Source organism: Panicum virgatum, chromosome 5K (assembly GCF_016808335.1).
Source record: "Panicum virgatum strain AP13 chromosome 5K, P.virgatum_v5, whole genome shotgun sequence".
Taxonomy (NCBI): Eukaryota; Viridiplantae; Streptophyta; class Magnoliopsida; order Poales; family Poaceae; genus Panicum; species Panicum virgatum.
The window spans coordinates 36,694,660-36,705,344 of record NC_053140.1 but is presented as its reverse complement, the minus strand read 5'-3'; the positions used below and the strand labels follow the sequence as shown (position 1 = coordinate 36,705,344).

Here is a 10,685-nt window from a genome sequence, read left to right as displayed (position 1 = left end):
TCGAAATCTCTCGAGTTCAAGCAGCCGGCTAGCGGGAGCATCGACACCGAGGCACTCTTCCACAAGCGCCCCCACGGGAGCAGTGGCGGAGCTGGCCAAAAATTTTACCTGGGGCAGGATTTACATCAACTTTGAATGGTGCAAATGATAAATCCACCTTTGCTCGCTGGCCATAGCAGTTATGTTGTTGCCGCTTTGGTCATAAAGAAATATAATTTACATCAATTTTGAATGGTGCAAATGCTAAATCCACCTTGTCTAGTTCCTACGACAATTGCAGCTTTGCTCGCTAGCTATAGCAGTCATGTTGTTGCCGCTTTGGTCATAGAGAAACATAAATGAGATTGTTTCATCTTTAATTCAACCAATTGTCATACAAAGTAAACTAGTTCAGTGACCCATTTACATTCGTGATGAGCACTATCGATGCATCACAAAGATCATGGAAACACATGAATAATCCCATAACCATAAAGGCATGTATTATAGTTCCATTAGTTTGCTAGGATATAAGATGTTGACCGGCTCCCGTGAATGTCTTGTGCCATATCTGAAATGCTACAAGCAAAGCATGCATTTCTGTGATGCCTCAACATGCACAGCTGCACAAACACATATAAAAGAGCTAGCCCGTTTGGACATACCCACGTTCTTTAGGTGCTTTAAAACAGAAGCGTCATCTTAGGCCACACCACCCACCTAATGTCGACCCACCAAATGGGCTATTATCGACTTATCTACTCCCGGCCCATATCTATTCATCGTCTTCTTCAATTAACCACAAGATGATGTCTGACGTCCAGTCATCCAGACGCTGCCGCAAGCTTTGAATTGAGAGCCACTAGATCGCAGGGAAGAGAGGGGAGGGGGGTTTCGTGCCGCGGAGTAGCTGGGGCAGCTGCCCCACCGTGCGGTATGGGCAGCTGCCCCACCGTGCGGTATGGGCAGCTCCGCCTATGGACGGGTGGACGACGACCCCATGGAGAGGCTGCACCGGCGGTGCGGCGAGATGGAGGAGCGTGGATTCTTCACGGAGCTGGGGAAGCGGCAGCTTGACCTGGCCAAGGACGACAATGGCAATCATCACCATGGACATCGGCCGGAGCCGGTAAAGAAGCATCGGTCCGGAAAGGTTCACATAGAATACCATGCGCATGAACATGTATTCTGACCTCTGCTTAAATCATCTCGCATGTACGTGTAAATATACTATTTGCTTCATGAATGACGGCTACCTACCACGTTGTACATAGGACATCTTAATAAACAGTAAAAAAGAACGAGAAATGGTTTCAAATTAAAATTTTCAGCAAATTTAGCCAAACAGTCATGCTACCATGTCCCGTATGAGCTTCATAGTCCGTCTCATCAAAATGTAAGGTATTTTCTAATTTTATTCTAAATCAAACTTTTCAAAAAAAATAAAATTTATGAAAATAAATATAAAATCCACATTACCAATTAAGATCACTATTAATAATCTGGTGTAGATGTGGTGCAATTTTATGAATTTTATTAAAATTAGTTTAACTTAGAACAAATTTAAACATCTCACGTTTTGAAACAAAGGGTCAATTTCAATGTAGCGGGAATCTTACGATGTTGAAATCGCAGCTGAAATCGCAGCGATTGCGTTGACAAAAAAAGATGGAATTATTTATACTAGAATACAAGGAGCCGGGAATCTTTATTAAAAAATAGCATGCTCAAGGTGAACCGACACATGTGGAGTCTGAATAAACTTACAACAATAGCTAGACTAGAAATAATATATCACATATCATATTGGAGTTCCAAAGTTAACCTAAAGAAATAGACAACTACGTAGCCAAAACCAGTTGCCACACCGAAAGAATGTTCTATCAGGTATCATATAGCATTTCACGAAGACTGCCACCAGACAGAGCACATGAACTGGAGGTAAAATTCAAAGAAAAGACATGTGTATGAGGTGTGGAGCGTTGAAATATGTGTATGAGTCGCTTCATGCGTTCGTAGCGAGAAAGCATGTGTGTGGCAATCATCATAGATGTCGATGGTGTGGTATATATAGTGTGTTAGTGTGGGAAGAGATTTAATCTGTCACTGTTCCACATTAAGGGGTTGGTTTCGCATTTTTTTTGGGAATTTATGTGAAATTGATGTTCGTGGAGTGCAGATTGATTTCGCCAAAAATCTGCAAATATTGAACCACATATATCTTTGCCTCTCCCTTTTAAAGGTTGATCTTCAATCGAGATAATTGCTCAAAAGCACGTAAGATTTTGTATTAGTTGTGTGAAGCCTCAGCCTTTGCTGACCGGAGGGGAGAAGTACATTTTCTTTCTCCATCTCTGTAAAACCAAGCAGATACTCTCTCGAGCTCCAGGGTGGCCACGCGAGTGCTCTAGCTCGGGGCAGCGGCAGGGGTGCTCGAGCTCGGGAGTGGCAGCGGGGTGGGAGAGGGTGCCCAGGGGCGCGGAGCTGAACTTTCTGGTGGCCGAGATTGGGCGCAACGAGATGGTGTGGAGCGGGCACGACTAGATATGGTGTGGACGGCTCTGGCCAGAGCGGTTCGGCGGCGAGGGCTGCGGCGTGGACATCACCGGGAGCAGGGAGATCAAGATGATGTCTTTCGGCGCCGGGCGGCGCATGTGCCCCGGTTACGCGGTTACCGTCTCCAGTATGAGGTTTCATCAAATGTAAGATAATTTTTAAATTTTATACTAAATCATTTTTCAAAAAATATTAAACAAAAATAAAAAATTAAAATTAAAATCCACAATATCAATTAAAATCACTATTAATAATCTGGTGTCGATGTGGTGCATCTATTGTTAACTTTAAAAATTAGTTTAACTCAGAATAAACTAAAACATCTCACGTTTAGAAACAAAGGGACATTTTGGAACGGAGCGTGAATCTAACGGTCTTGAAATCGCAGCGATTGGGTTGGTCAAGATGAAACAATTAGTAATAGAATACAAGGAGCCAGGAATCTTTATAAAAAAATAGCATGTTCAAGGTGAACTGACACATGTGGAGTCTGAATAAACTTACAACAATAGCTAGACTAGAAATAATATCACATATCACAATACAGTTCCAAAGTTAACCTAAATAAACAGAAGACTACGTAGCCAAAAACTAACCAGTTGCCACCCAAAGAATGTTCTTTCAGGTATCATATACCATTTCACGAAGACTGCCACCAGACAGAGTGTGACACCCCGGCCCAGAGCTTAATAGGATTAATAGGATACTCATACCAATAAGTTGCAACTTCTTTTCCGGAAGCCGGTCTCCAAAGAACTCCGAGGTTAAGCGTGCTTGGCCTGGAGAAATTTGGAGATGATTGACCGACCGGAAAGTTCTTCCCGGGTGCGCACGAGTGAGGACAAAGTGTGCAGAAAAGACTGGTGTTGGTATGTGAGGACAGTCTATGTCCTAGAAAACAGCCAGATGTAAGCGGGCCCGGCCTCGGGGAGGCATGGTATCAGAGCCGACTCTCGCAGTTTCACGGGCACGTATGGGCGTAAGTGCGGAGGCATGAGCACGGGCGTGTGGGGGCGCAGATGCCACCGGCATGTGTACGGGCGCGTGGCGGGTCTGTGCACGGGCATCTGGGATGCGCCGTTGGTACTGGACGCACGGACGTGGCACAGGGACCGTTGGCACTGGACGCACGGACGTGGCACATGGGCTGCTGGCACTGGACGTACGGGACGTGGCCAAGAGAGGACGTTTCTGGCTTGGGATTGACCGACGAGAACGTCGGTCTCTTAAGGGGGTGAGCATGTGACACCCCGGGCCAGGGCTTAATAGGATTAATAGGATACTCATACCAATAAGTTGCAACTTTTTTTCCGGAAGCCGGTCTCCAAAGAACTCCGAGGTTAAGCGTGCTTGGCCCGGAGAAATTTGGGATGGGTGACCGACCGGGAAGTTCTTCCCGGGTGCGCACGAGTGAGGACAAAGTGTGCAGAAAAGACTGGTGTTGGTCTGTGAGGACAGTCTATGTCCTAGAAAGCAGCCAGATGTAAGCGGGTCCGGCCTCGGGGAGGCGGGACGTTACACGGAGCACATGAACTGGAGTCTGGAGGTAAATTTCAAAGAAAATGACCAGTTTCAGACAACGCGGTGCATGCGTTAGTCAATGGTTTCATTTGTACAGTGATATGCCGCGATGGATGGCAGAACAATACACTTGCTTATTGTACAGCAGTTTGCTTCAGACTATTCCGTGGCAGCTGAGCACACATGAAGCAAAATCAATGCAGACTGCCGAGTCAACAGAGGCTCAGTTCACAACTATTTGCTCTGATCAGCTCAATCAGACATATTGCTATTTCAGTCGTTTGCTTTGACTGCATCAGTTTTTGTTTCATCAACATCCTCGCCGGCAACTTCCTTTACTGGTTGCTGTACATCAGTATCATGGCTGACTTGTTCAGAAGATACTTCAGAGTCAGCTGGCTCATTTCCATTAACACCTCAGAGTCAGCTGGCTCATTTCCATTAACACCAGGTGAAGTTTCAGAGACAGAATTGTCCAAATCAGACGAGACTGCTGGTTCACCTACTGTTCTGTCACACCCGGTTTTAAGGACAAAACCGAATGCATAGCTATATGTATGCCAGGATCAAGTTTCATATATATAGAGACATCATAAGTGAATAATCAGTAACAGTATCACGTAAAAGAGAATTACAACAAATAGAAGATTATCAGAGTTATACAGCTTATCCTGGAAACGAAGGCTCCAAACTTCATATGCAATCGACTGGGGGTTGTGTACGCCTAGAACTCAGCAACATCTTCAATAGACTTCACCACAATATTCTCCTTCAGAGCAGCAGTAAGCAAGGGTGAGTACACTTATGGTTGGTACTCAGCAAGGCCACAAGAAATAACCAGAAAATGATTTAAATCCATCTTTAAGTTTATTAATCATGTGAGAGTCCAAGCCGCTCTTGACCGTGAGCACGGCTAACCGGTTAGTTTTAACTCTGCAGAGGTTGTACACTTTCACCACAATTTGCGTAAAAGTTCCGAAGAACTTTGAACCCAACCACGCAATGTGCTAGCTAGGCACAATACCACACTTCCGAGGTGTGATTGCATAGGGACGCTACGAGGCCTTTACAAAGAATTCCTATATGTAAGTGTTGGTCCCAACAATTGCAGTCCCTCAGAAGACACAGCTTCCTTCACCTGCTCCACGACACAAGCCCAAACACCACCAAACGAGCCACCCCAACACCACATATAGTTCATCTAATTAATCAGCCAAGACCAGAGCCATATAGTATTGTGGTTGTACTGTTTTCCTGGGTGGTTCTCCATATTCCAATTAAATCATATCATCTTGTAAATAAAGCATAGATAGAAGTATGGTTAGGGTCACTTGCCTTTCTCCAACGAAAAGCTACTCTTACTACTCTTCAACTCTGGCTCACTTGGAAAACTTGATCTTCAATCTTCGAACAACGATCCTTCTACTCGGAACAATCATCGGGCAATCATACAAAGCAAACAAGAAGATACATCTAAGAACAATACAGCAGAACAAAAGAAAGGCTTTAAGAGAGCGTACTAACGGATAGGGCTCGCTGCTACGGTTACGAGAGCGCAAGAAAAGCGGAAAACGGAACTAAAACGACAATTCTATAGACTAAACGGTGCTTCAGGGATCTAGTCGCGATTAACAAAAGGGTTAAGGTCTAACAGAAAAGATTTGTGAGACACAACAAAGTGTGGTCACCGAGGATAACAAGGTAATAAAGCTATTGCACACGTCACAAGGATCACGTGAGCGCAAGAATCGCTGAAAACGGAGTTGAAACGTGAAAGATATGGCTAAAACAAGGTTCTAGGGGCTTATTGGTAAGAGATTTGAAAGAACAGGGGCTCTGGGTAAAGAAATCGAGGGCTAAAACATAATTAAACCTAAACTACAGGGGCTAGCTTGCAAAACTACGCACTAAAGATGGCGGATCCTATTTTGGAGAAACTCAGGGGCTAAAACAGAAAAGAAAGGGTTGTTTTATAAATACTTTTGAACTGGAATGGACCGCGGCTTGATTCCTATAAAATCGAGGGGCTCTTTTGCAAAAGTACCACAGTTGACTAGTAAGGGTTAGGTTTGACTCGAGTTGAATCTAATCTAGGCCGACAGATCAAGATCGGACGGCCAGGGGAGGTTGGGGCGAACAGCGGCGGCGCCGAGCGGCTGGCGGCGAAGCTTGGCGGCGGCGGGATGGCCGGACTTGGCCGAATCGGCCGTCCGAGGCTCGAAGTCGAGCGTGGCAAGCACGGGGAGCACGCGCACGACCTCGCGAACTCATCTGGGGCGTCTGAGCGGGGCCTAGGCGAGCGGAGCAGGCTTGCTGCGGCGCATGGCGGAACGGCGGCGCCGGCGAGCTAGCGCGGGCGAAACAGAACGAGAAGAAGGGAGAGAACAGGCCCGCACGGTTCACTACCTTGATGCGAACCTCGGGGGGGGGGGGGGGGCTCGAGGTCATCGGGAAGGCAGTGGAACGGCGACTCCGCGGAGCTCCAGCGAACCCCAACCATGGCGGCGGCTGTAGCTAGGGTTTGCGCGAAATGAAAGCGACGGCGGCGGCTGGGTAGGGTTCCAGGGTGCAGGCGGCGCCTTTTATAGGCCGGAGGAGGGCCTTGGCGTGCGGGCCACGCCCGAAATCAGCGGCGCGCCGGGCTCGATCCGGACTCGGGACAGAGTCCCGGTCCGTCACGAGGTCGAGGACGACCCTGACGGGCGGGCCCCGCCTAGCAGCGAGATGAGGGAGGAGTGGGGGCGCGCGGGTTGGGCCGGGACAGGAAACGGGCCGGCGGTTTGGGCTGGGGGGAAAGGAAAGGAAAAAGGAGAGGAGGGGGATTGGGCCGGCTGGGCTGAAAAGAGATGGGGAGAGGGAGAAAGGTTTTGCATTTTCTTTTGAAATAGATTCAAACATATTCAATTCAAATTTAAATTCAGGAGAATTCAAACTTGAGTTGAACAACAAGCAATGGAATAATACATTGCGTCATGCATGGAACACAAAAGAACAACCTTATTTAATTTTTGAAAACAACCAATTATTTTAGTTTTTACATACTAAATTCCCTGTGAAGAAAATAAATGTTGAGAAAATTTTAAAATTATGAAAAAATTATTATTTTATTTTTAATTGTAATCATATCCTGAAATTTAAAAATTTCAGGGTGTAACGTGTTCTCTCCGCCACTAATGGTTCATCTACCGTTTTCTCTGCCACCATCTCAACTGATGGGGCTGAGGATTCTGCTGCTGCAGAGGCAACCTCATCTGTACCTACTTCAGTATCGCCATTCGAAACATCTGAATGCCGTTCAATACCTTCTGTACTTTGCAGTGGCTCATCTGCCGTACTACAATTTGGCTGTTCAGTACGTTCTGCTACATCCTTTGCCTCCGTACTGCCATTTCCAAGGTACACAGTTTCCATTTCACCCTCAGTGCCAATGACTTTACCATCATAGCTTCCTCAGTCTCTAGGGAAGTCTCCTCAGAATTGGGTGATGATGAAGGAACAGAACTGGATAGACGGTCATTAATGCCTCTCTCTCCATCAAATGTGAACCAGTTTGAATTTGTAAAGAGGGAGCTGCTTTATAAAGACATGGATACATAATCTATCAGCCATTACGTAAAGGCAAAGGGTGATAACATTTCGAGATAGCAAATTACCCTTCCTGGTCATCTCCCAGACGCAGAGAAGATATTACCACCTCAGCTGATTCGTCGTTAAAATACACATCCTGAAAGAAGATGTAAAAGAACAGTCCACAAACTCACTAAGATGCAAGAATCTCAACCTTAATCTACTTGAAGAAAATAATATAATCCAAACATATTGAAGTCTACTAACTACCCAGAATGTCCAATTTCCATGAAACGAAATACCAATTTATTTTTTCTCCTTTCTACTTAAAGTTGATTGCGTTTTTTTATGTTCAGGAAACTGTAACAAACATTTTTTTTAAATAGCAGCGAACATTTATCACATTTTATGTTACAACCAACTAAAATGAGCAGGAAAGCAATATTGAGACATAATTCACACTTAAGTATTACCTCATCATCTCGTTCAAGTGATCCTTGTGCCTGCATTCACAAAACCAACATGTATCATCAATACGTTGCAGTACCCTATTACACTGGTCATGCTAATGGAGTAGAGAACTATGAGATGGAAAGGTAATGATCTACCCACCCACCCACACACAGACAAGCAGCCGACAATGTATGCACTGGGTAATAAAATATGTTGGCAGTGAAATACTCTATTCTAAAGGGCACCCGCAACAGTCCTAGCCAGTGCTAGTGACGTCGCCGGCTCAAACGAGCTCGTCACAGTGCCGGTAGGGGCGTGGGCGAGCGTGCTGAGAGAGGAGACGGCATCGGCAACCGTGCACGCTAGCGCCGAGAGAGTCGCTGACTCGGCACTGTGGGCCACTGTTCATCGATTAAAAAACCAACTCGCCGGGCAAATCGCCCACTACTGCGGGCGCCCTAAAAGATGCACATCCACACACCTCTTCAATGTCATCGTTGCTGTATATTCCATAACGAAATGCCTGACTCAAGTTAGTATTAGCAAGAGCTGCCACATTCCCTGTCTCGGTAGTCATCATCATCACTATCCCTACCACGATCATGTAATGATGTTGGGCGCCTGCCTCAATAAAGCATGCCAGCAATGTTTAGATAAAATGAAGAAAAGATCGGAAAAGGGAACATACCCACAAGCCCAATGATAAACATTCTCCACTTCATTGCGTTTGACCAGCACATTTGTTTGCCATTCAACCCACTCGGTATTTTCCTATTAAAAGGATAGAAACGTTCAAAACACAAGCATCAGCAGAAAACCACTAATACCTTTAAACCAACGATTGCTAGACGAAGGAAAAATAACCTGTAAGTGTGCCTGTATTATGCTGTTACTATTTCCCAACTGAATAAACTTATTGGCTATTCTTGCCATGTGACCAACATTCCCAATTCTTGGAGGGGCTTTCTCTTCTGAGGGTACGGTAGGCTGAGCAGAGAAGTCATAAAAAAGATGAAAAAGGAACTCTACCGCTAGAATGAAGTAAAATAATTTACACCCTATTAGTAACTTACCGCGTTAGACTCAGTCGACAAAGAAGAAAGTCTTTCCGCAACAAGAATTTTACCAACAATGTCACAGTCATTAAGAACATGCTCAATAAGTTCAGTTCTTTTACCCTCCAGGCAAGAAACAATTATATTTCCAACATGATGGTGTAAAAAGTTATTATAAGGGTACCTGTTTCCAACAATTATTATAAATCAGGGAATTTGAGCAGAGAAAAAAACAGCTTTACAAAAAATGATATCTACACTTACTCAAAGAACAAATCAATAGAGCGCTTTATTGCTGATTGCCTTATTAACTCCTTTTCAGCAGTTTCACTACCAATCGTAAGCAGCACAGAGATGAACTCTACAATCTGAAAAATACAAAATAAATCCAGCTTAGAACAACAATGAGGAGGAAAACGAACAAGGCACATTAAAATCGATAAAATAAAAACCAATAAATACTCTGAAGGTTAACACAGACTGTACTCGATGCCATCAGTTCAGGACTCAAAAATGCATGCATGTCAAGGTTCTTTATTGTCAAGGTTCTTTATGGTCCTTTTTTGCACTACTAGAAAACGGGTCAAAGGTCATGGCCAAAGGTATCAGCTGCTGTTGCAACTGGTACTAATGCCACACATCAGTACCGGCTGCAAAAGCAGCTAGTACTTTTGGCCAGCAGCGATTAAAGGTAAGGGGTTTGGTACCGGGTTAAAGCATCACCCGGTACCAAAACCCCAGTATAGGCACCGGTTAGTGCCACCAACCGATACCAAATACCAAAAGAACAAGGAGGAATAGATACCGGTTGGTGGCACGAACTGGTGCCTAAATAGCGGACAATGGCACCGGGTTTTGCCATGACCCGGTGCCGCCACGTGCCCACCACAAAGGCACCGGTTGGTAACTTCAACCGGTGCCGAAGCCTATTGTTTGGCACCGGTGCATTATCAATTATATATTTGAATTCAAATTTTGTATGGAAATATTATCAATTACATATGCAAGGGGGTTTTATTTAGTTCCCTTCAAAATTCCAAAACTTTACAAGATTCCACATTCGAGATGCATGCTGCGCCAATTCGAGACCCGCAGCTCAGCTAGGCCTACCGCTGCTGCGCTGCAGCGTGCGCGTCTACAAGAAAAAAATATTATCGTGCCACTGCCATTAATACAGCCAGAATTACCATGCCAAAGAGAATCATTGCACAAACGATGATCCCAAATCCTAAGGCTCTAGGCAAACAAACCAAGGTCCATATATAGAAATAAAGTTTTTTACCCAGTCATGCAGCCAGGAGGCCACATGCGTCGTTTCTTGTACAAAAATATAAAGTTTCATATAGAGAAACAAAGTTTTTACACAGTCATGCAGTCAGAAGGCCATATGCATCGTTATAATTTTGTAGTTAAGTTTTATTAATAGCGTATTCAATGTTAGTTATAAATTGGTAGTATGAATGAATTATTTGTACACTACAATGATGTATATAAATGTATTATGGACCCAGATGAGTCGGCAATGGATGTACATGGCCGACCGGTGTTCAAAGG

At 44.8% G+C, this 10,685-nt stretch overlaps 1 pseudogene; it reads right to left on the bottom strand.

Annotated features, from left to right (window-relative positions):
- Positions 1–4,060: 4,060 nt before the first annotated feature.
- Positions 4,061–9,564, bottom strand: LOC120707216 (annotated as a pseudogene).
- Between the last annotated feature and the right edge of the window lie 1,121 nt (positions 9,565–10,685).